The sequence below is a fragment of the Aythya marila genome (genome assembly GCF_965140915.1).
Source record: "Aythya marila genome assembly, chromosome: 4".
NCBI lineage: Eukaryota > Metazoa > Chordata > Aves > Anseriformes > Anatidae > Aythya > Aythya marila.
Window position 1 is genome coordinate 4130669 of NC_139045.1, and position 11370 is coordinate 4142038.

An 11370-nucleotide genomic window follows, 5' to 3' on the forward strand; every position below is an offset into this window, starting at 1 on the left:
TAGCCTTGTGATCTCTGAAGATCTAGTGTTCTTTTTGCTTTTGCAGAATAAGTAGAAAGCACCAGGTCCAATGGCTGGGAAGTTAGAGCTGTTAGTGGAGCTGAAAGACTGAATGGATGCCCAGTGCAGTTTCTGTAGCCTGCAGAAGTAGCTGGACTGACTGGAGGAATAGCTGCTTGCAGGGTATGCCTTGTCGGGGATCTGTGGAAGTTGCAAGGGTTTGAAAGTACGTGGAAGACACAGGTGCCAGAGAACTTCTGTGAGTGCACCAGATGAATAGTGACTTAAGACATCTGTTCTGGCTGAGAAAAAGCTTTGGAAGTGTTGAGACTTCAGGGCCATGGGAAGAAAATGTGAATGGGTGCAGTGGGACTGTATATGTGTGAAGTTCTGCATGTATAACACTTTATGGGAGGATCTGTATGACCTGCACTGCACTAGCAGCATGGCCTGGAGAGGTTATGGTTCAGCTCTGTTACCTGCAGGAAGCAGGGACTGCACAGGCTGTAGAGAGGAGAATACTTCTGTAGGAGGCAGTATTTCTGACCTCAAAATGGAGGGGCTGCAGGAGGATGAAATAGAAACCAGGTGGCTTACATATTCCAAAGGATGCTTTTTGACCTCTGCTGCCTGCCTTAGGAGGTGAACTGGGTGCTTCGTTTCCCACCTTGCATGTGGGACTAGTTCTTCCTAGAATTCAGTGCTGGGGCTCATTCTCCTGCCATTGGAGTAGAAGCAGCACGGGAAGGACATCATCCTCTGCAAACCTCGCTTGCTCACGTGGCAGCTGGGAATAGCTTGGCCTTTGATACCTATATGCTACGTAACAAAGGAGAAACATAACTAGTGCTTACAGTGAATGTGAACACAAGATAAGGCTGAATCTGACCCATCAAAAGAGTTTGGATGTGTGTTACATTGTTGGTTAGCTCTTCCAAAGGAGCCTAATCGCTCGCATCACTCTTCCCCACCACACCCTTAGAAATAAGTGCAGTATTTTATTTCCAAGGACAGTATACTGCTTTCACTTCTTGTATTCTTTGGGCTTGTCACTTTTGTTTTATTACTCCTGTCACTATAATTTCCCTTGTTCCTGTTCTGGACTACAAAGTTCCAAGGAGTGCTTTGGGTTATACTCAATCGGTGCAGCCAAATCCTTATGCAACCCCTTCTGTTAAAATTATTGGTGCTCATTCTCACCACTTTCCAGCTTTTAACTTTTCCTTGTCAGAATTACTCTTATTAGCTGGAGTAGTCAAGCCTGGTTTCACTCAGTCTGCAATTGATGTTTTTGTTTTGGTATCTGTACTTTCCCTACTGAAAGGGCAGTGAGGCCTTGGAAGTGAAACGCTGATGCTTTGGCTTGGTTTCAGGGCTTCTGAGCAGGAAGTCTTAACAGTCAGATTCTACTGTATTGGTGAGAGCAGGTTTTGGGATTCTGGGAGTGTTGGCATGAAGGGATTCCTGTCATCTGTTCCTGGAGACAAAGTGCTTTTCTTACAGTGTGGACGGAAGTGCTCAGCTTCTACCTGCTCCTACATCTTGTTCTGATCTTGAAGATGTTTACTTGTATTTAATTATCTTATTGCAAGATTTTAATGACATAATGATCTCCCTTGAGAGTAATTTTTCTAAAGCACAGCAATGCTGCAAAATAGATGCATTATATACTATAAAATCTACCAATGCCAATTGCTTCTGAACAAACTGTACATTAGTATTTTTTGTCTCATGACTGCAGTAAAGACCAGTCAGATAGGGTCACAGTTACATCACTTGAGATACCAAGGCCATAGAAGACATAAGCAATAAGCCTGAAGTTGCTGCTAAAGTGCAGAACAAAAGCTAACCTATATACTAGATTCTTAAAAGAAGAGGCGTAGGTTCTTCACTGAAACTGATCCCATTTAATCAATGGGACCCCCATCCACCTACAGGTTGCTGAGAGCAATAGAAATGTCAGTTTCCTCTCTGGAAAGAAAATCTCTCACATCCTGCTGCACCAAGTTTGCTCCAAGGTGCCTGAAGACGTGTTTATAAGTTACTGAGTTCTAAACAGGTGTTATGCTGACAGAAATTTCATGGCTGCTATCTTAGTCTCCGCAGATATTGCTGTGAAGAATGTTATAGCACCGCTGTCTTTGGCACACCTGTATTAAAACAGCATTTATCTCTAGTCAATAAATGTTGATATCTTCATGACCTCTGGATTTAGACTATTGACCCTACACACCTTAACATTTAATTGATTCAATGTACTGTTGAACTTATGAGAAGTCCAAGTGACTGGGAAGATCTGACAGGGAAAGCATTATCTATTCTTGAACCTGAAGTGATAATAGGTGAACCCACAATGTCTCTGTTACAAGCTGCTCAGTTGCAGATCTCCTTTGAGCCTGGACAAATTGTAGAACATAACCTTTCAGGATTTCAACAGTGTCTGAAGTTTACATGGAAATCTGTCAGACTACCATACACTGAGAAACTGGGCAGACACCTCTAGGTGGTAATATAAGTAATGTGATGTTTGTCTGTGTTGTAGACAGGTTACTTAAAGAGCAGTAATCAGCCTAATCTGGCAGGCTGTCACTTGATAATGCATTTTCTATACTGGCTTTTGATACCAAGTAAGTGCACTTGTTGCATTGCTTATGCAAGCTTGTTTGAGCAAGGAAAATGCCACTTATTCCACAGTTGTGAACAAGATCTTTTATGTACATAAAAATAATTATTTTTAACTGCTTTTCAACTTATTACCAGGTTCTCCCTTGTCAGTACACTTGACAGGAGTATCTCCATAACTTGTCAGTGCTCAGCTGCAGTTGTGTTGGGATATTGCAATTGTATATAATCCATTGGGAGAACTATTGCAACAGTGCTTCCTGGTCCATATCTAAGGCAAAATTAGCTTTACATAACCCTAATTGTTCCTATCTTTGATTTTAAGATAGGATGTACCCTGGGTAGATATCTGGGTATTTAAAACACCTGTTTTTACGTGTTCTTTAAAATGTGAGTTTTTGATCATAAAACTGCAGTGTCTTTCTGTTCTCATTTCCGATGTGCCATGTTGTCCCAGCTTGCAAAGATGACAGGCAGGAAATTTTCCCTTTTTCAGCTTTCCTTTGGCTGGAGGAGGACATAACAGGAATAGGATAATACGGTTTCTTGTACTACAGGTGAAAATTTGTGTTGGGGCAAATGATGAGAGCTGGGTACCTCTTGCTTATGGGACTTGTGCAGATTCCTAGCTGGAGGGTATTGCTGTCCAAAGGGGAGGAAGCTGTCTGAGCAGAGGTGAATGCTGGAGGGGTAGACAGACTTTCTCCCTACTAAAAAAAAAGCTCACAGTTGCTGATTAGTAGTACTGCTCCTCTGTAAAAGTGAGAGGGCTCTAGATCATAGAGATATAAGAGATTGGAGCACCCCATTGCACTGGTCTGTGTTGTATGTTCCTCTTGAATGCTGCCTTCTCTCCTGTGCTATTACTAGCTGAGGGGCATGATATCTTTGAATCCAAATTTAAGGCTAGCAAGTATTCCGGAGGCAGAGGTTAGAATTTGTACAGGTGTTACCGTGTTAAAGCTCTAATACTTATTTTGATGTACTTTAGTCTTACAGCACAGTAGCTAGAGATATCTGGAGGATGCAGGAAGATCTCCTACATGGTGCAAAGTAAGATATACGCTTACTGTCAAGTCAGCTTTTCTGTACTGTCTAACCTAGGTAATATTCATATAGTACAAACTTCTACTGGAAAGTTATATTAAATTCTCATACTTGATTGCATCCTTTAAATCTAGACTACATTTCTTTAATGTTTGATTTAGAGCATGTCCTGCTCCTTAGATATTTTTGAATTAAAGATCAGTATTATTGCTAATGCAGGTTAGCCTTATAAAACTGAAAGGTAGCCATAAAGTTGTTCATGTAAGACAGTTCAGGAAGAGCTTCTGCAGCTGCAACACCAAGAAATATAGAGGGAATGGTAGGCTTAGATGAAAAATTAGACATTTTAATCTGCTCTGTAATTTGCTGCTGGCATCAATTGGATGGGAGATAATTATTAACAAGATTAATGCATTAAAATTATAACTACTTGATTTTTTTTTACTCTTTCCCTATCATGACAACCTTTCACCAACTTTTCTTGTCAAAGACCAATCCAGTTAATAGAAAAGGTCCAGGAAGTATTCCAAGGCATGGGCCTATTTATTTCTTTTGTCAGTCCACTTCATTCCCTATAACAAATCTTTCCAGCCTAAGGCAGAGCTCACATAAGCAACATTCACACCACTCATGGTATATAGTCATTTCCATGTGGTGATGGCCTGGCGCAGGGACAAGGCCTCTTATTGTCAATAATGATCTAAAATGCTGGAAACATGATCATAGTGGCATGACAGGGTCAGAGAACAAATTACAAGTAAACATTCTTGTTTGTGTTTCCAGGGCCCTCAGTGAAAAATGTTCTCTGTATCTTCAGAGGGGTTATTAGCAGTTGCTCAGTTACCTGCTAAAGATGTGGAATCCCAGAGCTAATGAAGTCCTGGTGGATTCACTGAAATGAGAAGTGCTGTAACTTTGCTAGGAAAGAGGATGGTCCTCTAAACACTGAGGATCCAACAACTGGTGCTTTGTCACTGATTTTTTTTCCCAAGAAGGCCAAAAATTCAGTGACAACAATCACATTCTCTTTGAGAGAGTCAAGAAGCCTTTGTTCTGACAGGTGTGTATACCAAATATTCAATCTGCTTCAGCAGAAGGCAAGAAAAAGCAGGGAAGTCTTCTGTGTCTGAAACTTATGTTCCTCCTAAAAAGGAGAATTTTAGCACCATGTACAAAAATCGCTCTTCCTCATGTCAGTAGTCATAAGTTCAGGTGCAAAGTAAGGAGTTCTTGTCATGTATGTGGAAAAAAGTACTGAGATGCAAGATCTCAAGTTGCGTTGCCTTCTCATCATGGGTTTGGAGCAGAAAAGGGTCTGGACAACACGTTGTTTAATCTTTTAGAGTTTTAAAGTCTCTCCAAATTCAGATGAAGGAGCTTTTCTAAGCATGTTCTTTTTACTTGTTTCATCACCTATGATTCCAACATGCTCTACCTTGGTGATAAATTTTCCTTATCTCTCTTAACCTCTGGCCCTTAAAAGAGGTTTTGTTAGTCTTATGAGGTTTTTAAGATTCTCAGGTTTGAGTAGTTATCAAAACACTCCATCCTTGCAACAAACTCTATGAGCAGGCCATTTTTAATCCTCTCTGAAGTTTCCTGATTAAGGTCATAGGCCAGCTAATGTTGGTGCATTTCTAAGGAGCTCTCAGCCTTCAGGCTGGGACAGGATCTGTAATTCTTCCTATTCTCACCAATAGTGGTGACCTGGTTAGGCTATTTGAGAAGTGGGTTTGTTGCTACCTCAGAGTAGTATCTACTTAGGGTAGTAGATATGGTTGTCTGATTTCTTTGTGATGCAGGATATTTTACTACTTGGAAATAGGACTTCATCAAAACAAAATGGAAGTAGTCTGGGAGATTTTTATTGTTGAAATGCCAGGAATCCTTCATTCTGCCAAGGGGCTTGACAGGTTCTTGTGTATCCCCTGTAATTGTTAGCTGAAGCTGATTTGACACTGAGTTTCCTGACAGTGCAGAGGCAGGAGTGGTTAATGCTGTGCCCACTACTAATCTACACCTGATGCTCATGCATTAAATGATCTGAAAGGTCTGTTATTGTAATAATAGAAGCACTATTTCTAATACTTAATGTGGAGTTCATCACTTTCTCTTCTGAACTGACCTTCAGACTCCCACGAAGCCTCGTTAATCTGCAGCCACACAAATGAGATGAGAGTTTTCCTAAAATGGCCCAGAAAACACAAGATGCTGCTGTCACAGATAATGTTTTCCTTCAGACTGACAGCAAGCATGGCCTCGGGTAACCCAGTCTGGTGTACGGTGGTGGTGACTGACACTTTCTGGCAGTCTGTAGGGCAACATATAGCTATGGGAGCACTTGTGGATGGACTACACAGCCAGCTTCCTGGAGGTAGATTAATAAGAGTGATTAGCAATAATTCTTGTGGCCAAAATTATGAAGGAAGGCACTGAGGTTTTTCCTTATTGCTCTTGCAGAACAGAGCTGTCATAGACATTTTATGGTCAGTACACTTCTAATCGTACGTATCTTGCTATAATTGTAACATAAATATTCCCACATGAATATTTAGGAAACGGCTTTCCTGTGGTATTGTGTGGCATTTGCATAATTATCACTGCAATTCCTGGCAGATTCAAACTGTCAAGTCTGTTTACATTGCAGTGGAAAAGTATTTACTGATCCATACAAATGTTACATTTGCATCTGTAACAGAAAATGCATACCTCGTCAGTTTGCTAATGAGCAAAATTATACATCTGGTTAAAGGAACTTTATCAGAGGCGGAGTTGGCATTTCCCCGTACACCATTAATATATGGCTACACTTCTTTCCCCCCTGGAATTTCAGTCAACTGTGAGAATATGTTATCGAGGAAATAAAGTGGTGCCAGAATTTATATGAAGTATTAAACCCCAGGCTTCTGAGCTGTTGACTTATTATAGTCACAGCCTCATTTGGCTGGCCAACTAACAAGCACAGCATTAATACTAGATTCAGAACTGGGGGAACAAAATCAATGGAACATTGTCCTGGCCTTTAAAGGGCTGAACATTTGGGGCCTCAGTACCAGTGGGGGGGTGCTGAGTGCCTGACAGGGTTTGGTACCAGAGCACTCAGCTCTCCACTGCAACTGCTAAATCCCTGACTGATGGAACTGGGTGCAAACCCGCAAGCAGGCTGTGCAGAGCCCCTCAGGTCCAGTTATTGAATGAGGCAGCACTGCTCCAAAACTGGCTTTGAGGGACTGTAACCTCAAATCTGGGAAATATGGTGGAGCAGAAGTCCAGCTGGGTTTAGTATGTCTGGTTTGGAGCTGGCGATGCTAGCTCTCAGCTCGTGGTGTGCAGAGCAATTCAGCATCTTTGCCCTGTGTTTCTGTGTTAAGTGAATGCAAGAGGAATCCAAAGGACTTGGCTCCCCATCAGCCTAAATAGGGGACTTTTGGCTGCAACTCAGTGTTCTTCTGCTAGGTGCAGAAGAGAAATGATGCACTCTAGGACTCTTCATACTAATTCCTCAGCTTTCTTTTACAATGCAGAAGTATAAAGTGCTCGAATATCAGAGGTCAGGTTCCAGCTACCATGGGGCTGCAATAGAAAAGACAAATGCTTTAAGATATGTCAGGTTCTTAGGTCTTTGGACGCTTCCAGGTGCATGTGTGATGAAATTCTGGACTTGTCCCTTGAATTAGAAAAGCTACAGGTTTACTTGGCATTCCTGTTAGCAGGAGCTGCGGTGCTACTGCATCGATATCTGTGGGACTTGAAATAAAACCAGCACTGCATCCATCTGAACCGATGACCCTGCTTAGTCCCAGACTTCTTGCTTTACTGCTTGTCTTAAGACATTTATATGATGATTTTAGTTGGATAGGTCAAAGATAGTTATCAAAATGTCTTGTCACACTTCCCATATCAGTAGGACAGAAATCGGGTATGAATACTTCTTTGACATTAAGCTGCTTGAGGAAAAACATACTTTAGACCTAGGGTTTTATTTTATACTACTGTCTGCAGTAGACTGAGGTGTTTGATCACTTCAGTTTCACTGTCTATAATTTAAAACAATGCTTGTAAGTATTTTTCCATATTTCTAACACTGGTCTTCAAACTAACAACAAACTTGATGTCCAGGAATTAAATAACTGAAGAATGCTTTTCTATTAACTAGAGAAGGATGAAGCTGCTTCTTGACCCCAAACTCTAAGTTCCTTCCTTCTGTGGCTCTTCCCTTTAATAAATGCAGTTGCCTTATTCAAGCCATTAAAAGCCTGAATGAATAATTAGAGCTTTTCTACACGGGAATTATGTGATTCTCCATAGATTAAAAAAGATAAACAAAATGCGTTTCTTCCTGTCTCGGGTAACCAGGCTTTTAAATACTCTTGATACTTGCACACTACACCACTATATATATATATATATATATATATTTACTTTTAAATTGTGCCCATGGAATTGTGTATAATAGGAATTGTCTCTGAAACATTTCTCTGGGGTGGATATTTTTCATCTGTGGGCATATTCACACAAGGAGCCTATTTTATTGAAGTTTTAAAACAAAACCTTCCTTCAGATTTTTTTTTTTAATACAGGTGCTATTTACATCTGTATTTGCCAGTGGCCTTAGGTTTATGTAATTCGGACATGTGTTTAAGTTAGGTTGACCTAACCTTTACAATCTTGATCTGAGTTTAAGGAATTTTAAGGGGGATTCAGTGATTTGGTTTGTGTCCTCTGAAACCCTGCGGTTAAGTCTCCTCTGCATTTCCTCCCCCTTTTAATAAAAATGTCATATTTTACTTATCTGTTTAACAAATGGGAACAAATCTTTGAGGTTTCAGGTGTTTTTTCTTTTACATCATTGTCTTGGGGCTTTGGGGAAGGTCTTCTCTAAAATCTGCCCCAGATGATTTTGTGCTGAGCACATGTTCTTCAGGGTCTCTGGCTCACAGGCTACAGAGCCACTGAGGTAGAGTATCCACATACACAACTTTTCTGCTTGGCATATGAAGCTGGTGATGAAGTGTGACGATGAGCTCTGCACAGCAGACCCTCTGCAGAGGTTGACAACGGGCTTTGGTCTTGGGGTGGGAGGCTGAGTGTGACCTGAGGACAGATGAGATGTGGCAGGGCACAGAAGTAGGTGCACACAGTATGTCAAAAACATTTAGCTGTTGCTGTCCGAAGCCTTAGGAGTAAACCTCTTCTGATTTGGTTGTGCTTGATTTATATTATAGCAGTCTAAGGACATGGAAGAACTTCAGGTGTTCAGGGCTTTTCCTATGATCCTAAAATTTCTTCAATAGCATATAGCTGTAGGAGTCAAAATACTTTTTTTTTTTTTTTTTTTTACTTTTGGTTCATGTTCAGGGTCAATATTAATGCCACCCAGTGTTTAGACCCCAGAACAGTAGATGGGGTGAAGCTAAATTTTAAGAGGAGGAAAGTAGAAAGCAATTTCAGAAAACCCAGGTTTGAGAATTAAATTGCTCACCCATGCTCTGGGAAATGAACTTATGTTAAGGTTACAGAGCGAGGTTTGGCTTAATTGACTGTGTTCTAATTTTCCCACACCCTTTGGTCATAGGAATCTGACTCAGTTTGGATGCCTGCAACATCAAACCAAGCATAGTCTGAGGTATGAGAGCAACCAGAGCTTGCTAACAGAGCCCTGTGGTGTGCAGAACTGTGTGTATATTGTCTTTGTCCCTCTTAACCAGAGTTACAAACAGCCAGGCTGCATGCAGTGCTTTTTAGGAAATATGGTTGAATATCCCTAGGTGGATGTTTTTGTCTTTCCCATTAGTCGTTTGAATGATAGGTGTCCACACATTTGAAGAATCGGTTGGCATTGAAGTATAGGTAAGGTCTATACTGAAAAATATAAAAGCTTCTAAGTTCAATTATCCTTTTCCTCCTTTTTGAAGTAACTTATTTCTTTCCAGATAGATAAGTTTATATTTTTTCAAGAAGGACTAATTGTAGAAAATGAAGAGCTCAAGCTTAGATTGCTAATACACTATTATCATGCTTGAGATGCTGTTGTACTAATAAATTGTCAAAATACTTAGAAATAAAAATACTTAGGAATAGAAATACTATGTTGCAGCCACAATAAATGAACATAAATCTGGAGAGGTGCAATCTTCTGAGTTTTCAAGTTAATGTTGTATGCGTGTGCATGCAACACTTTGTTAGTGTTCAGTGGGATTTTAACTTGTGGTACAAATTAGCAAACTTCTACAAAAATTTGTCAGGGAACAGCCTATGCAAGTGTAAACAAATTTGAACTACTTCAGGATGCTTGAGACAAAATCCTTAATTACAAAAAATGCAAGAACAAAATGATCGGAAAGTAGCAAGTAATGACTTTGAGCTTAAGCCCAATGATTATTATGCTTCTGTCATTGAATGAAATGCATATAATCTTCTGAAAGTGGAGCAATTAAATCTTACATCATGGAGCATGTTCAGTTACCATTGTCAATTAATTCCATGGCATCTTTCTCAGTGCTGCTGAATTTCATGAAGGCAGTTGTTTAAGTGAACAGCTGAGAAGCTAGGAAAAAGTACTTAATGGAAACAGCAGACATAGTTATTTCTTCATTTCATTGCAATAAGCTGGCCATGTACCCCAAAACCAGAGACAAGCAGGTTCAATCACCTTTTCACCAGGATGAAAACTCTTTCCCACTTGTTGGAGCATGTGGGAGTACAGCAGCGTGTTAGCAGGAGAACAAATCCCGTATTGTCAGCGTGTGCTGCAGGAGTGCAGTGCATGGCCACTCTGCTGCCTGGAAGGAAAGCAATTAATGCCTTCATAACCTCACACTTCTTACTGCTTTTATTTTTTACAGCAGCCGAAATTATGACTGGGATGTTATTGTGATGAAATCATGCAGGCATAATAGGGCTATGCAGTAATATGATATTTACAAGGTAATTCAGGCCCTGCTGATGAATTACTAATTTAAAATGTCAGCAGGAATGCACCCCTGCTGCGAGGTGGGGGCCACCTCTTGCATATGTTGTTGCATGAAACTTAGTTTTCTCTTCTCCCTGCCTCCCTCTAAAATGGCAGGATGCCTTTGAATTCCCTTCAAATAGGCATTGTGATGAGGACCTGGAGGTGAGCATTGCTGGGTTTTGTTTCTCGAGGCCTGGAGAGCACTGGAGCACCAGCCATCCTTCCTTCAAATGCAGCCAGCAGCTTTAAAGTGCTGCCCAAGGTGATGCTGCTGGACCTCAGCCCTGGGGACTGTGCCAAGTGGGACATGCTGAACTAGTGTCACCCTGGCCCTTCTGCCAGCTTCTGAGCCTCCAGGCATCGTGGTGGGCTGGGAATGGCAGGTCTCCTGCCCTCCGTCCCCTCTCTGACTGCTTGTCCTCTCTTGCTTCAACTGCACACAGCACCAGGAGCCTTCCACAGCTTGAACTTCTGCTTCTCCATGGCAAAGCCCATGGCACAGGCAGCCTTACAGCTGCTGCTTAAGAAAAGCAGCTGCTTGGTGCAGTGTGAGCTCTGCTATGGCAGTGTGGATGTGCACCAAGAGCAAGAGGTCCCACAAAGTGGGACCAAGATTGTATAAATGCATGTGCGCCTTTCCCAAAGGCCATGACTTACCCTGGTGCAGTCCCAAACTGACTCTGCTGTCATCAGTTTGGGTTATTCAAGAGCATGTTCTCCACATGTGGATATTTCTATGTTCTTGT